At 31.2% G+C, this 21,119-nt stretch overlaps 2 long non-coding RNA genes across 2 annotated transcripts; both read right to left on the bottom strand.

Moving 5' to 3' along the window:
* Positions 1-8,173: 8,173 nt before the first annotated feature.
* On the bottom strand, positions 8,174-12,500 carry LOC145799813 (uncharacterized). Its single transcript, XR_014341327.1, has 3 exons — positions 12,097-12,500; positions 11,697-11,854; positions 8,174-8,992 (listed from the first exon to the last, which is right to left on the bottom strand). It is a non-coding gene; the product is annotated as an uncharacterized LOC145799813 (long non-coding RNA).
* Positions 12,501-13,610: 1,110 nt separating this feature from the next.
* Positions 13,611-16,356, bottom strand: LOC145799810 (uncharacterized). The gene is made up of 3 exons (XR_014341326.1): positions 15,755-16,356; positions 14,174-14,329; positions 13,611-14,025 (listed from the first exon to the last, which is right to left on the bottom strand). It is a non-coding gene; the product is annotated as an uncharacterized LOC145799810 (long non-coding RNA).
* Between the last annotated feature and the right edge of the window lie 4,763 nt (positions 16,357-21,119).

Here is a 21,119-nt window from a genome sequence, read left to right as displayed (position 1 = left end):
ATGACTTGTTAAAAAATGTAATAAATTGATATCGGCCACATTTCGGTATTTAAAGTGATTGAAAATAAATTTTTTTTAAAAAAACTATATATTAAAGGGTTTAGAAAATAGAACCTTTTTTTTTTTTTTTTTTTGAAGATCTTAGGTACATTATCAAACAAAGGCTCATACTAAAATAGAGTTTGGGAAGTTCAAAATAATCCATCTTTTTATCTTTTTATCTTTTTTCCATCACATCACCTCTCTACTTTTCTGCACATCTTTTCGTTAAAAGACAAAAAGTGCACTTATTTAGGTCATTCCAAACAACCCTTAAGTTTCTAAACCAAGGGAAACAATATGGTGTATACTCTTTAAAATTATGTATATATTTTATAATTAAAAAAAATATAATTTTATACTTTTTGAGTTATAATTAAAAAAATTATAACTAAATATAACATGAATTATAATTAAAAAAATTCGTGATTCGTAGCAATATATATATATATATATATTATCATTAAAATAACTAAAAAAAATAATATAATTAAGTATAAATGGTACATCTTTTCAAACATGTGTGTATTTCAAACAATCAATGTCATCCATCTTTCTCAGTTTTTAGGTGAGATATATTAATTATTTTTTGTTCCCCGGGGACACACCAAAAAATTAAAAGGAGACTTCTTTCTCAGTTTGAAAGAGGTTATTTTAGTAATTTTTATACTTTTTAGCTAAAATATGAGATAAAAAAAATTAGTATGTTTGGAGTGATTTTTTGATTTTTTACGAAAAGATGTGTAAAAAGTAAAGAAAAAATGAAATTTTTAACTTTTTGGTATATGTTATAAGCTTTTTGATTTTTTAGTAATTTTTTGACTTTTAGGCTAAAATAACAACTTGCCAAACGAGGGCTCAAAGGAAAAATTATTAGTTGATTCTAGAGTATTACGTGGTCATATTTTAGGTTAATCATAAATTTTTATATTTTTTCATAATTTTTAATCATTTAACATAAAATTATGAACTATTCTCTATTTATTAATCATATTGCATATGGAGTATCATGTGATACTGTTTTTGACCAACCAATGGCTTCTCCAATCGGAGAGATAGAATCATTTTGCTAGCGTTTGGTTTGATTTTAGAATTGTGATTTAAGTGTGGAGTTGTATTTTGAGTTTGCGAGTTTTGGAATTATGATTTGAAAAGAGAAAATTTATTTGTTTATGAGTTTTGAAAAAAGATTTAAATTGAATTTTGAATAAAAAATGCTAAAGATCCCAAAAATTCTACCAAATGTCTCACATGGGCGTTGAACCCACATGAGACTCACATTGTATGGGTCTCACACCCATGTGAGATATTTGATAAAAACTTTGGTAGAATTTATGGAAGCTCTGGCATTACTCATTTTGAATTGAGTATTGAATTTTTGAAATGAGTGTTGAGTTTGTGAAAAGTTGTTTGGTCATGAGTTTTGATTAAAAAACCTACAACTCATAACCAAACGCATAACTCAAAATTTTATTAAAAGTTCTATTCAAATCTCAAAACCAAATTCTTTTCAAAATTTAATTCACAAAAAAAAAAATTTATTGAAAAAAAAATTTATTTTAAAAATTTTAAAAAATTCCGAAAAATAAATTTTTAATTTAAAATATTAAAAAAATATATTATTCTTTGTTAAAAAAAAATATTCAACTAGTGCTTTCAAATTACTTTTGATCGTATATTTGGTTGTAAATTTTTTTTAAATTGTTTTGTTTAATTTTTTTTTTAATTTTTTAAAAGTTAATGTGACAAATTAATTTTTATTGTTAATTTTAAATAAATGTCCAAATAATTTGTCATATTGGTCTAAAAAAATAATTTATATATTTAAAAAATATCATTAAAAAAAAGTACTGTTTCGATTAACCGGCCGTACATTTGAGAGGACGATCGAATAAACCCAAAAATTCAAAAACTAACTGAGAGGAGCTCTGCCAAACATGATGTGAAAAGTGTTTTGAAATAAGAGATTGTAATTAGTTTTTGAATACTCCATCCGAACAGAGACTTCGCGTAAGAGGGTGAAAACTTCCTTTTGACTAGCCTGAATAGTTATAGGAGCTCCGCAACGTTTTCCAAATCCAAATTATATTATTATGTATGAAATTCTTTTTTCTATTCAAATTATTATTCAAAAAATAATTTAACTTATTTTTTTAATTATATTAATTTTATACTTAAATTATTTAATTTTTGATCAATTTTTCCTCACCCTTAGCTGTTGTTTAAAATCAGACAGAATTTGCTGATGTGATACCAAATTTCATTTCAAATTTCATTTTGCCTCCTAAAGTATCCCTAAAAAATCAATTTGACCCCAAATATAAAAAAATTAAATTGAAATATTTAAAAACTTTATCTCAAAAATAAGGAAAGTAAATTTTAAATAGGGTTAAATTCATTTTGCCACCTTGTAGTTTGGGGTTGGAGCGCTCTTTACCTCCCTATCGTTCAAATATAATCAGAAATTCCCCATGTGATTTTGGACTAAAGTGCTACCGTTAGTTTTTCCATCTAAACTAACGGAAGATGTATTATACACCATTTTTTAGAGTGGGTTTCATTTTCCAAAAAAAATATAATGAAATTAATAAATAAAAAGGACAACTTTATCCCCATTTTCTTCAAATCTAAAATTAGATTAATATGTTAAATTAAAATAAAATAAAATGTAATATAATTAAGAATTTAATTAAATAAAATATAAAATAGATAATAATTAAGAATTGATCTAAAATTTAATTAAATTAACACGTTAGAGATTATAATAAATAATTAAGAATCTAAATTAGTATAAAAGTTTGTAATTACAATAAATCGTTAAATATTTAGGATTAATTGTGATATAAAATATAATTAAGTTAAAACTACAATAGAAATTTAAAAATTACAATTACTAAGTAAGAATTTATAATTAATTATGATTTAATTAAATCAATGACTAGGCATTATAAATTATATGAATGAGAGATGAGAGAGAAATAAAATAACAAAAAAATATAAAATTTAAGGGTATTGTAGTTATTTTACATCTATAGTTAATGGTATTAACGGTTACATTTTAGTCTAAAATTACATGAGAGACATATGACTATTTTTAAAAGGCAGGGGGGGGTAAAGTGCTATCGAGCGATACCAGAGGAAGGTAAATTGGATTTTACCCTTTTAAATAATATACTTTACAAAATAATAATTGAAAAGATATAAAAATAAATAAATAAATAAATCTCATTACGCCTCAAATTACCTCGAGTCAATACTAGAGAAACTAATTGAGCCCAAAACTCGTTGGCTATTGTGTGTGTGCAAATTTGTAATTGTAGCTAGCTTATTCGCCAGATTAATTCTATAGGATTGATCGACTGGTAGTATTTTCAAAATTGGGTGGATAAAAATTTAGACCACACAAGAAACATCTTTTGGCATTTGGGAAACTATATTGAACGATGAAAATGAATATGTCGAGATATTTGCTCACAAAATCAAGATTAGTATCTACTCGGCCATATCATCGTTTGAATGACTCTTTAAAGAAAAAGTTAGCAACTACTCTCTAGAGAATATTCAACATCGCCAACACGAGAATATTTTTTATTTAAAATTTATTTTTCTCACTTTTTTAGATGAAAAATTATTATTAATATTTCAATTTAATTTTTGCTATATTTAGGGATGTAGTTGATTTTTGACGGATAGTTTGGAGGGTAAAATGATATTTGGTGTCACATCAGTAAGTTCCATTTGATTATAGACGACAACTGATGGTAGGGTCAAATTGATTTAAAATTGAATAGTTTATGTATAAAATTAATATAATTGAAAGGATATGATTGAATTGATTTTTAAATGATATAGTTTAAGAGGTAAAATGAAATTCTCTCAAAACAATATGACGAAGTACTTAAAGCGCTGAGAATTTGTTTTTTTATTTTTTATTTTTTTAACATTGATACTAGAAAAAATCAATATGTTTGTCAATAATCTTGTAATGGCAATAGCTAGTGTTCAAATGACATCATGACACAGAAGAGTGTTGAATTAGGTGGGTGCGGGTCAGTTGCGGTCGCGGAACTTTCAATCTGTCATCCGTCCGCCAAATTGGCGGATTGGAGAAATCAATCCGCATTCGTTTGCCAATCCGGTGGATGTAGATTGAGCGGATTGACAGATTGGCGGATGGATGCGAATCGATTTGGCAGTTTAAAATTTTATAAATTTTCAATATAATTCAACTTGTGCACTTTCTAAAAAAAAAATAAAAAATATTACAGTCAATGACTTAAAATGTATTACAATCATTGCATGTCTCATCTAAATAAAGAAAGTTTGAAACTTTAGAATATTACTATCACTGCATGCCTCATCTACATATTACAATCACAACATATCTCATCCACATAAAGTATTATAATCTATGGTTCTAAAAATATAAAAAACAATTCAAACCACCAAAACCATAAACAGAGCAGTAGTAGAGATTGTATGTCACTGTATTGTTACATTTATATTTGTTGTTGAAAACAAAAACTAACCAGCATATATCATCTTTTTTATTTATTATTTTTAGAGTTAGATTTAAAAACCAAAAAATATAGATAAATAATACATTTATTTTTTTCAATTCAAAAAATATATTCAAGTTGAAAACTCTTTTTCATCCAAAATTCTTTTTTAATTGAAAACACAAATAGAATATCTAAACAAATTAAAAATATAATGTTTTACAAATAACTAGGAGTGCTCGCGGTTTGGCAGTTCGGTTGCGGCCAAAAAAATCTCAAATTCACCATCCGTACAAAATTAGGTGGATTGAAAAAAATCATACAAGAGTTTACATGACAGAGAAGATAGGAAGTGGAAAGATAGAAATGAAAAGAAACTATAATGGAACGAAACTATAATGTCGTGTTTAGATCTACATTACTTGAGGGAAGAAAAAATGAAACATAAATAAATTTATTTAAAATAATTTGTATTTTATTGGTAGCTGAATAAAAACATAAATATTTTCTATAAATATCTATTGATTTCATTCTCATTTTCGTACAAAAAAAGGGTAATTGAATTTAACTTCTTTTTACTTTGTTTTCATTTTCTTTCCATCCCAAAATTTGAGACTTGGGTGCATTCTTACTTTTACTAGTTCAAATCGTTTGTTCTCTGCTTTCTTTATCACACGCAATTTCATGGTGACCATTTTTTTTTTAAAAAAAAAAAAAAAAAAAAACTATGTAATTGATAGTCAAAGGAAAATTAATTTTTTTAAAAATTGCACTTTAGTGTAAATTTTCAAGAAAAAGTTATAAATTAATCAATTTTAATAATTATAATTATAATTTTTTTTATAAATTTATAAATATTTTATAAAAAATACTACTGATTTGTAATTTTTACATATTAACTTAAAACTTTATGGTTTGTTATTAGGGTAATGATAGAGAACTCCAAAGGTGTAGAGCTCTACTGATGTGATAGTGGAATCAGGCCCGGCTCTGAGATTTTCGAGGCACAAAACTGATAATCAATTAATAAATTTCTGGGGTCCTTCACATTTTTTTTTCATTGAATGAAAAAAAAAAATTGAAAGTAAATGACAAAAGATTTGTGTCAAAATCATAAAAAATACTTAGCATTACATTACAATAACAAATAAGTATCGTTTGATCCTCACTCTTCTTGTATTTTTAGAAGCAAATAAATCAATCATACTTGAATAATCAAATTTTTTTGTAAAATCATTTTCAATGAATAACAATGCTAATTATTTTAAAAGGGCCTTTCAATTTTTTAATAGATTAATTTATTTTTAGTTAATTTGGGCCTTTCTAAATTTTTTTTGAACTTAAAATATACTTAATATATTAGACTAAACTATAATAAGTGAGACCCCTTTTTTGGACCTGTTTTCAATGGATAACAATGCTATTTTTTTTGAATGGCCTTTCAATTTTTTAATAGATCAATTTATTTTAAGTTAGTTTGGGCATTTTTAAATTTTTTTAGACTTAAAACATACCTAATTTATTACACTAAATTATAATAGAAAGGGACCCCCTTTTTTTAGTCTATTTTAAGGGGCTTTAGGCCATGGCCTATGCCCCAGGGCCGGCCATGAGTGGAAATTTTTTTTTGTTTTAGAGCTTTAAAGGAGTTTTAAGAGATAGTCCCCACCCATTAATGTGATGTTTTGATTTTTTTTTTTGTTACATTATTAGAGCTCAATTAAAATTTAGAGATATATATATATATATATAATTGCTCAAAAAAATATAAAAAAATAAATACACACGTCATAGTAATCCAGAGTAAGACTTAGACATTGGACCTTAAACACATTTTAAATCTATCACGTGATCATTCCTAACTTTAAGTTTAATAAACAAAACTCTTACCACTTATATAACATACTAAATATAATAAAGAATTTATTTTATTTTTATTTATTTTAATTGCACAGAACACCCGCTAGTGATACAAATAAGTTTTCAATACAATACAAAAAAAAAAAAAGAAAAAAAAAAGAAAAAAAAAGGTAGTGAGTTGCCGAGCCCTAAAGTGGCAGGAGGGGTGGGTTTCACACAATTTTTTATTATTATTTTATATCTTACAGTTTTGTAATTTTTTAAAATTATTTAAATTTCTTTTGGCAACGTTATTTAAGACCAAAAATTTGATTTAATTTTTAAACTCAGTAATATGATAATCAATTAAAATATTAAAGACAACACTTTCTCATATATTTTTTAATTATTAACAAATCATATCACTTATACATCATTAAATATAAAAAATAAAATTATATATCATTTTTTGTTTTTTTTAAAACAAAAAAGTCACAAACATGTTTCGGTTAGTCACGAACGTGTTTCGGTTTTATAAATTACAAATTCTTTGAAAACATAAACATAAATAAAAATAATAATGAATTAATTTTTTTCTCTCCTTTCTCCTTTTTTCTTTATCATTTTCTCACATTTTACATATTAATTAATTAAATTTTCTCTCACATCCATCTATTCAACTACAAAAAAAAAAAAAAGAAGAAAGAATTACAAATCGTTCAAAAATTGTTTTAAAAACTCATAACAAACAAATTTTCAATTTTTAAAACTCTTTTCAACAACTTATATTTTAAAATATAATTTAAAACTCAAAATTCTTTTCAAAAATTAAACCAACGGAGTTTTTATTTTTATTTTTATTCTTTTTAATTTAAAAGTTCTTATTTAAACATAATTGTTACCAAACAAGTAAGATTGGCTATTTAAAGTCTTCATGGCATGGATAGATTTGCATCATCTCTCAAACACAATTCTCATACTATTGGAGGAATAGAGAGATATGGTCTCTCTTCTCTATTTCTCAGCAACTATTCCAATCATTCTCTTCTTTCCACAATTTGTTAGTTCAGCTACCTCTGTAACCTTCCTCTTACATTTGTGTGATAACCAATTTAATTACACAAATAACAGTAGTGTGTTTCAAAACAATCTCAACCACCTCCTTACTAATCTCTCCTCTCAAACCCTCCTGACCAACTTCTACAACTCCACCTTTGGTAGAGGCGAAAAAAGCTATTCTTTCTTCTCCACCGAAAGTACGTTAAATCTTCACCATTTAATACTTGTTTTTAGAGCTAATATCATCACCATGTTATTTTGGAAATTATTTTCATGAAGAAAATATCATAGGAGAATTTGAGTAACATATAGTTGGCAGTGTCCTCTTTTTCTTGATATCGTGATGTATTTCCATTACATAGTTCAATTTAGTTATTTATTTCCTATCATTACAATATATAAGAGTTTTAGAGATCAATTTTTTTAATCTCTAAAAGTAAAAATTTGGTTACAAAAAACATTTATGGACCAATTTCTATCGTCATGAAGATACACTACTAAAAAAAAATACTTTTTGCGACCGCCACAAGCCATCGCAAATAATAAAAATACAGTCACAAAAGACTTTTTGCGACGGCCTAGGCGACCGCAAATGGGGGACGCAAATGTGGGGGTGGCAAATACTTTTTGCGACGGCAAAGCAACGGTCGCAAATAATCGCAAATTATTTGCGACCACCTAAACTACTTTTTGCGACAGCTATTTTGCCGTCGCAAAAAAAAAATTAAAAAATAAAAAACACTTTTAGCGACTATTGTTTTACTGTCGCAAATAATTATTTCTTAAAAAAAATCATATACGGGTTTGCTACAACAAAAAAATCAATTACAAGCACCAAACAATTTTTTGTTAATGAAAAATAACAAAATTAACAAATTAATTAAATTTATAATAGACATTATCCATTAACCATCCTTAAATACACTGTACTAAAAAATTCAAGTCTTCAAAAAAAAAAAAAGTGCAACATAATCTTTGGCTCCCAACATCACCCACTCTCGATCATATCAACTATTCCGTCAACAAAATCTGCAAAAACATATATCAAACTCAACCAGGTGCCTTCATACTATAAAATGCTATGTAGTTAAACACAATATAAATTCAGAGAGACAGAGCCATTCTTCAAAGTGTGAAATCCCAACTATTGAAATTCTGAAAATAAAAGAAAGGGTGATCCACAATCTATAAGATGCTAGTCTGCAGGAGTAAATCTAGTAGAAAACCAGAACAGAGACAATATGATACCCAAATCAAAAATTCAAAATTTCCACAACCCATCATCAAAAACCTATAAATTACAGTAGATTCTTCAATCTCAGTTCCAATTGGACATCTAGGATTTTTTTATACAACAACAACAACACAAAAACTCACAGTATCCAAAACAACAGCACAAAAACTATCAAATACCCATTAAAGAGAAGTGAAGAAAGAAGAGAAAAGAGTGCACCTTTGAGATCATGGGAGTTCCAATAAAGAGAGACTCAGATTTGAAATGAATTATTTGAAAATCACTTTGCCCTGCAAATCTGAAAAAGTTCTGTAGACAGCTCCTGCAAAAGGCTTCACTAGTTGGCGATGCTCACAGAATCACTAATATGACTCAAAACAGGTACATGAGAATCTACTAAAAGTGAAACACATAGCTCAAAAACCATGTCAATATATTAGTATTAGATTTTGAAAAATGATTGGTCATAATATAAATAGTATAAGGTAACCCTGTGGAAAGATATGATCAACCAAATTCAAAACTATTCAAACTGAAAGAAAGAAAGAAAGAAAGAATAAAATAAGATTAAGAAGAAGAAGAAAAAAAAATATAGCGATCCCGGGTTTACCCTTGTTGTACAGTGATCCGAACATGTGTCCGTGGATGTTGGTGGTTGTTTATTATTTTGTTTACATCCTTTTTACGTTGTAATTGAGTTATAGGATGTGTTGGGCAGGTTTGTTACAGGTTGGTTGAGTTTAGAAACCAAAACTAGTTGCCCAGGTTTTGGCCTGTACGCTCGAGCGGGGGTGTTGGCGCTCGAGCGGAGATTACACCCATTCAGTATTTTCCTGTGCAGCGTTGTACGCTCGAGCGTGGTATTGGCCGCTCGAGCGGGGTTGTCTGAGTGCCGCTCGAGCGTAGAGTTGGAAGCTCGAGCGGAGGCCTGGTTCTGTATAAATGCTGGGAGAGTGCATCCGGCGCTCGAGCGGAAGTTTGGACGCTCGAGCGGGAGTCTGTGAGTGACGCTCGAGCGGGGTGTTTTACGCTCGAGTGGGCGACTGGGTTTAAGTCCCGAAATTGTGACTTTTCAAATCACTTTTTACTTTCTCTTCTCTCTCTTACTTTTTCAAAATCACCATTGTTGAGCCTCTCACTCTAGACTCTACCTTCTCTCTAGGTTTTGATCTAGTAGGAGTGATTTACTCACCTTTGGCCTTTACAAAAAAGTTGTTGATCGTCGAGGGCTTCATTTTAATCTGAAAATCTCGGGTTTTGGAGCACGTTGGGTTTTGTCGTCTTCTCCTTTGGGACTCCGAATTTGAGGTAGGGATATCCTACTCCTCTCTATGGGTTTTGTCTTTAAATTTTGGTATTTTGAGATGTTGGGCTTGGTTTGGTAATTTTGTGAAAGTTTGGGGCTTTTGTGTAATTTTACAAAAGTTGGGGTTTTATTCATAATAAACCTAGATGCATGTTTGGCATAGAGAAATGGAATGATTGTTGAATCATTGATGAAAATGGGACCTAAGGGTTGAAATGTTAATTATGGGAATTGACCTAATTACATTGTTTAATTAATTGGGATAATTAATTGTGAGGAATGAGGAAATGAAATGTTGATTGAATATCCATTTGTGCATTTATATTCTGTTTAGAAATAACTGCTTTGGGCTATCGGTGGAGGATAGTCGTGATTGTTGTAGACAATGCATGATGATTAGGCAAACTGAAACTAATCAATGAAGTGTGTCATGGAACTTGACGGTTGATAGAATATATTAATTATATGTATTGAGTGATTGTATATAGAACCATTGTGTTTGTATACGTTATGTGTAGAGGAGGAGATAGGGGATGTACTCCGCGGTTTAGGGGAAGATAGGGGATGTACCTCTAAACCGGTTAGTGTTGGGAGAAGATAGGGGATGAACTCCGTAGATACAGCTCATATGCTTGTCTAGAAGTGAAGATAGAGCTTATATGCTTATCTTTGTGATGTGTGGATATAGCTCATATGCTTATCTGTGGATATTGTTGTTATACATATCTGTTGAGAATGTGGATATAGCTTTTATGCTTATCTGAATGTGAGATATAGTTTTTATACATATCTGTGGAAATGATGATAGAGCTAGCATGCTTATCTGTTGAAAAAGGGAAAATGAAAGGTAACTTAGACTCATAAGTTGTATGACATAAATTTGTAATTTATGTGATTGTATCAGTGTTGACCATCTATCAATTGCTAATATTTTAGTCATTGTCCATGGTTGGTTTAGTGTATTTCTACTGGGCTGTGGCTCACCCTATATGGGAATATCATTTTCAGGTGCAGGAAGCATGCCACCTCCAAGGACATAGCTGGGAGGCTAGTGCCGGACATACTTTTGTCGCTTAACTTTTGATGTATTACATGTAACTTCAAGCCCGGGGCTTAATATGTAATTGAGTTAGTACTCTTTTGTTGTAACCAAGTGTTAACTTGGAAAGCTGTAAGCCCGTAGGGCATTTTGTTATGATGTTAACATGTAATACTTATGTAATGGAATTCTAATGAATAAGAGAATGTGGTTAGTTTATATGTAAATACATGTCTTATTTGATGGGTTTAATGTTATTATTTTGAGGGCGTTACAAAAAAGGTCAAAGTCGTGAATTGTATAAATCTTACCTAACGGACCAAATTTCAGGCTCCCAAAACTCACCGGAGTAGATGGCCTTATTGTTAGAAATTTATTACATGGATCAATTTTATTATCCTTTTCTAGGTTATCAGTTTTTTCTTACTTGTCCATGATGGCTTCACAGTCCATATTTAAATCAGGAATAGTTGCCATTTTCAATGCATATTTTGTACTAATTGTTTTGACCTCTGTATCAGAGTAGAGTTTCTGCAGAGTTATGCATATCAATTAACGAATTCATTCATTGTTCTTAGATGTAAGTAATATATACAAAATGTCTTTGATATCAGTTAGACATCAATTGAACAATAAAAATCAAAAGGATGAAAAGACAATTGGTGTTCTTTGTAAACGTACCTCAGCAAAATAAGCTTGGAATATGGGTAGAAAACGTTTCCGGCAATAGTCATTGAATATAAGAGTGAGAACTGGAAGAGAAACACAAAAGCTGGACTATGTACTACTGGCCAAAATGTTCCACCAGTCTCAAACTTGGGTGCATAAACATTCAATAGCTGCACAAGAAATATGCCAAAAAAATTCAAATTGCCAACCACGCAAGCCAGCACATGGAAAATACTTGAAAATTCAGAATGGCTATCCACTAGGTAGAGAAATTGAATATTCTTTTGTTTACTGAAGAATTCCTAATATTCTTTTGATTACAAGCGAGTTTTCTCAATTGAATAGAGAAATTGTAGCAAATACAAAGAGAAACTGATAAAACTTAAAAAATTTGTAACTGTTAGTTACTCACAGTTGGGCATGCTTGAGCTCAATCTTGAGTTTTTGTTGAACTCTCTCCATTAGACCTTCAGATTATGTCGGAATCAGTGGACTGAACCCCATCATCATGTCATGTCCCTCAGCAACTGTTTGATCTAGCGAGAAATCCAAAGTGTGGGATCATGTAAAAGATAGAGACTCGTAACCGGGCAAAGATACAGAAAATAGTCAACACACGTAAGTATGTACATGGATGGGTATAAATAATTGGTACATTTCTCATTACATAACTCCTTTCTACCCTACCAACGATAATAAAAAATATAAATAAAAATAGCAATGCTATATGACAAATCAATGAATACATCTGCCAACTCCAACTCTCAATCTCAAACATCCATAAAAGAATCAAGGGATTCCAAACCACCACCAAGAAGTTCCAACCACCCTAAACCCTAAACCAAATTAGGTTCATGTTTCTGACTTTTTCCCCAATGAATATAATTCATATCAAATCATGAATAAATAATGAGGGGAAATTGTGACTGAAGAATTTTAACAGATGTTACAGTTTGTAAGTTCTGATCGTGGTCATGGTTTTCATGTTTCACAGATAGAAAAGAAATGAAAGGCACACTATCGTAAGCATAACATGAGTTGAGATGAGTTCAATTACTGAAGTGTTTTTATGCATCTTGTCCTGATTGAGATATGCAAGAAAACCTCCAAAACAAAATTTTCATTCAATTATATGTAGTTTAAAACATATGGTTGGATTTTTTCATGAGGTGTAGAAAGTGAACTCTTTGGATTGACAGTGACTAGTGTACTCTCTGATGAGGCATGCACGATGATACGTATTACATACTGCTCATCCCAATAACTAACATAAGAAAATAAACTACCACTTACAACAGTAACTACTCCTGAGTGAGTAAACGTTGCCAGCATTTCTAGAGAATTTTCTTGGATATTTTCAATGGTTTCATCCAGTGTTACAGGTAACCCAGTTTCTTCATAGAATTTAATTATATCTTCTTCATCCTAAACAGGTTCCTGAAACAGAGTTGAACAAAGACAGCTAAATAACTAGAAACCTCCAATAAGTTATTCAGAACTATGTCAATGAACTACTAATAGGGATCAATGCACTAAAAGCAGTTAAATAAACACTCAAATGAAAATGAACCACGAGAATAAATAGTCAATCTAGTAATATGTGATTACCACAATTTAGTATTGTGAAGTACCAAAAATCTCTATGCAATTCCTATCAAAAGAAAATCTGCTTACTAGCAAATAAACCTAACACAATCCATTTTGTTGACCAACAAGGATTAATAGCCAATTGTACTTAAAGTATACCTGAATATACTGTAGGCCACAATTCATCACAGAAGAAGAACCAAATAGAACTGTTTCTTCATAGGTCCTTTTCCGACTTGCATCAGCACGGAGGTTAATCTGGTGGCCAACCTTCTTTCTAACTTCTTCTATAACCATGGCATCTTCAAGGGGATTTGGCCGACGTGCTACCTGTTATTGGAAGAACCATTACTAAGCTAGCTAGTATTTGAGATAATTTGTAATTTAAAAACCTTCAGTGAACTAATAGTTTTCCAGAAATAGGAGCCCAAATTACCAAGTTGCTTTAGGAAATTTCATCTAGAACAAAGTAATCTAGAAACGATATAATTTGGGAAAGATTTCTAGCTTTTAGCTTCATTGCAGTGAAACCTTCTCCAACAAGTGCAGCAGCAATATCAACAACATCCTTAGGAGTCCCATTGGAGTCAATAAGAGCACAAATCTGAACAATAGATGACCTTTCAGATAACTCTTCTTGCGTAGCTGTCTCACGATGGAGTATATTCAATAAACTGGAACCTTCACTTGCTGCTATAGCATTAAGGATTGCCATTTCCAAACCACATCTGACACTTGGAAAGATTGAGCCTGGCTATATAACACGGAAAGAGCTTAAACTTTTATCCATACAAAGTTGAGAAGACAAGTAGCGAAATTCTTTACCCAACGTCTTTCGTTGGTTATTATACTATCTAGAAATATTAATATTGCATTTGTAGAATGAAGGTGCATGGACATACCAAGATTCCTAAACTGTTCCATATCCAAGAAGAAAATGAGCCCTTTAAAAGAGGAAGCAAGTAACTAATCTTTGCTGCTTATACGGCATGAATAAGAAACCGAAGTTGCTCTTCAACGTCAATCAGGTTTTCTTCATGGATCTCCAGAGGTGCAACCTGTTCAAAATAATATTTTATGAGAGATGGTAAGGGAAGAAATTTTATTTTCAAAATAGAAAAGAAAAGAAATTTAGTAGAATGGAAGAGAACACAAAGAAAGGTTGTGATTATCAAATAATATGTTTGACATGTATTGTACCATTAGGGAAATTTTTACAACAACGTACATATGTTCCAGTCTTCCTTCCAGAAAGGGGGGACTCCTAAAGTTTTGCCTTCAATTATCACAATTTTCCAGTGAAACCAGTAATTATTAGATCCATATCTTTCTCATGTAATTGAGGGAATTAGAGTATCTAAAGGGCTACTGCCTACATGCATCTCTCAACTCAAAAACTAAATCATTTTATGAATTATGATGTTGCAAATCCACATCAGTAAGTAAAATTAAGTCACCCTAACTAATTATAGTTGTTTTATTAGAAAAACAGAGCCATTGGTAGGTGTAAACTATACAAAGAACCCATACATATCAACCACCATACTAAAGTCACCTTGCAATAAATCAGAGATTGAACCACAGTAATAAATTACTACCACCACAAATCTATTTTGTTATTATTATTATTTATTTATTTTTAAGGTCTCATGCATCTTGAATCCAGCATCAGTGTTGCAATCTTGCAACTACGTTTATTTTTCAATTCCATCTTCATAATTAGGATTTGCAATTTAACTTGGAACTCAAGATTGAGTATTTCTTTCTCTTTATTCATCAGATTAAAACATCTGACCGTTTCCATTCAATAGGTCTCCAGGTACTCAAACATTTTTGTGCAATTGATACGTCACTTACAAGATGGTGATCCTTTCATTTAATGAATTATTTGAAAATCACTTTGTTGCATCACACAAACACTGCAGTCACCAATAGATTCTTGTCACTATATTTTCTCACACCTTTCTTTGTGTACTTCCTCATTACCAATAATAATTAACTATAGTATTTTAATTTTCTGGTTTCTTGCACATAGCCAAATCATTGAAACTGATGTGCTTGTAGTCCAGAAATCATATGCATAAAATGGTTGCATAATGCAAGCTCACTCGCAAGTTGACCTCTTACAGACATCAAATTTGAGTGTTGCTCTTGAGATATTAAGTCAATCTATGCAGAAAAACCATTAAAGATGCATCAAATTAGTTACATGTTGAGTCAAATTAGTGATAACAACATATTTTTAATGGATACTAATGGCAAGGGAGGTCCTTACCTACTTTCCAAACAATTCCAAAAAAGGGGGTTCCAAGCATCTTATTCCAAAACCTTAGGTGAGGAAGTGTAATTTTATCTACAACTTACATGCCATCGATTACTGGAATCAGGTCTAATAGCATTTATGCATGCCTATTTTAAGGAATTTTTATTTTCAAAGATGTGAACATGCCAAATTCAAGATCATAGTAGCAGATAAAACCAACCTCTTACACTACGGATCTTCTCAATAAATTGCTCACTAGTAATACCCGAACCAGATACACTGAATGGACCCCGTACCCTACTAATGCTTCTGGAGGCTCCGATTATGAGAATTTGATCTTTACCACCTGATAAACCAAGGGTCCATTTCCTAACTCTAGAGCATTTCCTGTAGTTGAAATGAAATAAATTCTTGTAAGCTCATGTCAGCACCTTGCAATGTCAATCAGGTTACATCAGTTCAACAATAGGACAAAGAAATTTAATTGTAGCACAAATGTTTAGATAAGCATATTACAAGGTGATTTAACATCAAAACTATGAAGAATACCTAAGAAAATTCAAAACTTAGCAATTTTTGTATATGTTGAAAAAGGTATTGATGCTCATAAATCACAATAAAAATTATCAAGAATTGAAATATAAATATGGCCTCAATGAACAACAATTGAAATATAAGAAGTAGATAGAAAGAGTAAACACAATGATCGAAGAGAAGAAGAGAGTGCGAACAGAGCGATTCTATGCTAGAAATTGAAACTAAATGACATGAAATCGTGAAAAACAGAAATTGCAAAGAACAGAATTCCAAATGATATTGAAGGCGTCGATCATAATAAGAAATTGCAAAGAACATAAATTGAAGAACAGAAATCACGAAGGGCAGATGAATGCATCAATCCAAACCCTAGCAAATGTATATACAGAAAGTATGCGAGAGAGATCAAGAGATATTGACAGATCGAGAGAGAGAGAGAGAGAGAGAGATTCATACCGTTTCTTCAAACGACGATGGGCGAGTGAGAGACAGAGAACGATGTCAAGAGTTTGAGCGAGCCAGTGCCAGACTAGGGCAAACATAAATAAAAGAAAATAGGGAAAATAAAAACCTTGAAAAATGTTGTCATATTTTTTGCTACGGTTAAATAGACGGTCACAAAAAAATAGACGCAAAAAGTCAATTTTCTAGTAGTGGAGTATACCAAATAAAACCAATGCCCCATGAAAACTTTTAGTAAAATTTATAAAACTGCACATCGTGAATAAATAGATGGTAGGAGCTGCTCTATAAATGTATTTCAAGTGGATTTAAAAAGATGAAATTGAACAATTTAATCCAAAATAAAAAAATAAAAACAAAAACAGTGGCAGACGTGACATTGTATTTAATTACAGCAATTACATCAAACAGAGAGTATTTATAGCATTGGAGATCAAACAGGTGAATCATTCCAGGTCTACAATACCAAAATTGGAGAGAAGAATCTTTACATGATCAACAAAATCGGAGCCTGTTGCATACTCTGTAAGCATCCCAACAGCAAAACCAAACATTGCCCATCTGCTCAAAATATATAATAAATAAATCCCAAACAAATAAACAACAGAGAAGAAAAGACCAGGTCAAGAAATTGCCTTACCTCTACAAATATATAAATTGATTAAGGGAGCAAAATGCAAATTTATAAAGGATCAAAGCAACTGAACTCAAATTTGGGCAAGTCCATTCAAACAAATCAATAAAACTTCAATTTTTATTCGAATAATACCAAGCAATAAAGTATATATAGCACATGATTCGTGACTTCAATTCCTTGAAAGTATTTAAAAAGGAACTTCATGAAAAAGTTGTAGAATCCTTTGTAAAATGATGCCATTGGTAGCTTACTTGAACCCAGAAGTTAGGTCAGTAGCAATACAAGAAAATGCATCGTTGTGGCTTATGATTCTTTCACAGTCAAATTTAAAAAGTTCAACATCCTAAGAAAGAACTTTGGTTCAAATAAATTAGAATCCGCGAGCATCAAAATAACGAGCCAGGACGGAAACAAAGCAAAAATGCATACACACACACACACAGAGAGAGAGAGAGAGAGAGAGAGAGAGATGTTAAAAAACTAGCTCCACGAATGCAGTAACGTAAAACAACTACAGAAACGTGACACCAGAACCCATGTACCTCACTAGGAGGTCAAGGTTCAAGTCTTGCCACAAGCAAGACTCCCTATCCCATGGGCTATGTATGCCAATGTATCCAAAAAGAAAAAGAAATGTGATACCACTGTCAAATTACTCCACATGCTCTGGTTTCATTTTACTACTATGAAAACATAATTTTTCGGGAGCCCAATAGTTTCATCACATGGGTCACTTCACACTGAATAGCCTAAGAAACGTTAATTTAATTTTTGATTATTGTTCATGATGAATTAAGTCATAGTTTCTTGTTTACTTTTTGAAGTGAATGAATTTTGTTCTTGAAGTTAATGGATTTTCTTTGGTGGCAAAACATAGCTGACTTCCATTATATCATTTCAACCGAAGTAGCCAGTTGGGCGAAAGCAAACTGACTTCTCTTATACTGAAAATGGTTTTATTCATTTCGTTAGAAATAGAGTACAGATAATTTGACTGTGATATATATATATATATATATATATATATATATATATATATACATATATTAATAAATAAATAAAATAGACATATACAAAAACAAGAAAGACATTTACAACCACAGAATTGCAAGTACTGAAATGATCCCCACAGAATTGCAACCATATAAAGATGTGAAAGCTAGCTCTAATTCAAATCAATCAAGACTGGCTTTATATACAAGCTGATGCAACAATTGATTGTGATACGGGCACTTGAAATAGTTTGCAAGGTTGAAATCAATTAGAGCATCTCTAATATTGATTAAATTTGAATAAAAATTTGATAAAAAATTTAATCTGATATAATATTTTGTTGTTTTGGAAATAATATTCACGATCACTTAAAAAAAATAAATACATAACCAATGCATGAGCAAAATTGTATTTGTGAATAAAGAACTGAGCAATTGTAGGTTTAGGAAAATGAACTATGCTAATTGTTACAGGACATCAAAATATTCCCTCAATATGTCTATTTGCCTCATATTTATATTTTCTTATATGTGTTTTCCAATAGAAATGTTGAGGCTTATCAACTAGAGGAAGACATCACTCATACAATATATAATGCACATTTTTTCCCTATCCGTGACAGAGCATTATAATCAGTAGCTTGTTTTAATACATAACAAGAGCATGTTGAAGATAATTTCAATGATCTAATTCTGAATATGAGAAAACCGTAAGTTGAAATAATAATTCCAGAATTCGATCCACAAAAATGAAGATAAGTAGATAGTGAAATGTATATATAGGTTGCTACGATCATCTGTAAATGAAAATCAAAAGCTGAACTGTACCAGTAGAAGCGAGTCCTGCTCGGTTATCTCCGATTCCTTCACTTTCTATACACACAACCTGATCGATCGAGAAGATTGCAGTGAGATTAGTGGATAAGCAAGTTGAATCGATCATTACACACAACTTGATTTCTGTACACATAACTTGATTTCTCGGATCATTATAGAGAAAGTTGAATCGATGAAGATGTGTTTAGGCTTACCGATTATGAAATCTTCAACAGTTGTGGACTTGAGAAAGTTGAATCGATTGACAAATTCGAGCGAGAGGCAGATTTTGAGAGGGAGAGGGAGAGAAAGAGAGCTCAGATTTGGGAAAAAAGGGGGCGGATTGAGAGGGAGAGAGAGAGTCAAGTTTTATAAGATTTTGATGGTAAAATAAGATTATGATGTCCAAAAATGATTGGGTCAGGAAAATGAGACGGTAAAATAAGATTTCAATGTCTAAAAATGATTTTTTGCGACTGTTCAATAATCAGTCACAAAAAAATAGACGCAAAAAGTCATATTTCTAGTAGTGATAGTCGGCTAAAGGTCGTCCTGAAAAGTAAAAAATAAGGCTTTTAGCGACAAAATTTTAAAAATGTCACTAATAAATAGACTTTTGGAAACAAAATTGAAATTCCTAAGTGATTTGTGATTAGATAAAGATTAAAATATTCGAAATCCCAAAAATCCAAAACACACAATCTAAACCAACAAGCACTTACGAAAGTGATTTAGATTGTTTGTTTTTCGGAATAAACAATAAATCGACACAAATGATTTTTACGTGGAAAAAACCACAATTGAAAAACCTTCAATTGTAATAAAAAATCACGGGCGAAACGCCACTAATCAATCCACTACTGAAGAAAGAAAGATTACAAAGATAATACACAAATTACCCAACTCAGTCAATTTGCCTTCGAATCTTCTGTAACTCTTTCACCAAGCCTTCGTCTCGGAACTGATCCACCTGAAGTTGAATCCACAACTTCACTTGTCAAATTAACGACTACGTACAGAATCAAACGCCTTTTGAAACTATACGTTTAAATCTTCGGAATCCACCGAAGAGAACTCCCTTGAATTTAAAGTAACAAACTCCTTGATGTATGAATCTCAAATCATAAGTTTAGAACTCTCTCAAAAACATCAAGGAAAACTCACAAAAATCTCTCCACAAGAAAACCTTAGAAAACCTCAAAATAGATCTGGACAAGTAATCCTAAAGTTTGGAGAAAACCAACTACTTATAGAAATCCGGATTCTGAAGCTCGCTCGAGCGAGAAGCTTATCTCGCGTGATTTCCATAAGTGCCTTCGCTCGAGCCATGAAGTCTTCGCTCGAGCGAGGAATAAACTCTTTCAGGTTTGTATGCAGACGCAGTTCTTCGCTCGAGCCACCAATGCTTCGCTCGAGCGCACAATGACCTCTTTCAGGTTTTCAGCCAGACGCAGTCCTTCGCTCGAGCGAGTACTTCTTCGCTCGAGCGAGCAAGACAAAACAACACAGAAAATTACAACTTGATTACACAGGTTTGTTCGCGGGATTGACAAGACTTAGGGACCTAACAATCTCCCCCTTTGTCAATACCCGGACAAAACTTTCTAACACAATTTTCTGTACAACTGCACTAGCTAAAGCAATTACAACTCAAAGATCTAGCTAACACAATTTCCTACACAACTGCACTAGCTAAAACAATTACAACTCAAAGCAAACCAACTATGCAACCAATCTCAAAACAAACTGAAACTAACATCTTGAAAAGGAAACCAAACTTGAGAAAAACCTGTAGTGAAACCTAAGTCCATCAAACCTGAAATGTAACATAACAAAGCCAAACCATCAAGACATTACCGAAAAAACATATAGCCCAATATCCACATCATTAGCAAATATGACAATGTAACTTATAGACATATATAAACCTGTCCAAATGCTCATCTGCAAAAAAAAATCATGAGTAGCATATGACATATGATATACAAAACCTAATCCCCTTTTTTGTCCGGGAGTGATGCAAATACAGTCAAAGAGAGCATAATAAAAAACTATCCAAAGTAAGAACAAAAACTTTCCAAGAGAAGCATATGCCAAAAGCTAAGAATGAGAAGATGGTGGCTGTTGCAACTGAAGAAGAG

This window comes from Camellia sinensis, chromosome 9 (genome assembly GCF_055761805.1).
Source record: "Camellia sinensis isolate YWXY chromosome 9, ASM5576180v1, whole genome shotgun sequence".
NCBI classification, from domain to species: Eukaryota; Viridiplantae; Streptophyta; class Magnoliopsida; order Ericales; family Theaceae; genus Camellia; species Camellia sinensis.
This window is presented reverse-complemented; position numbering and strand designations above follow the sequence as displayed.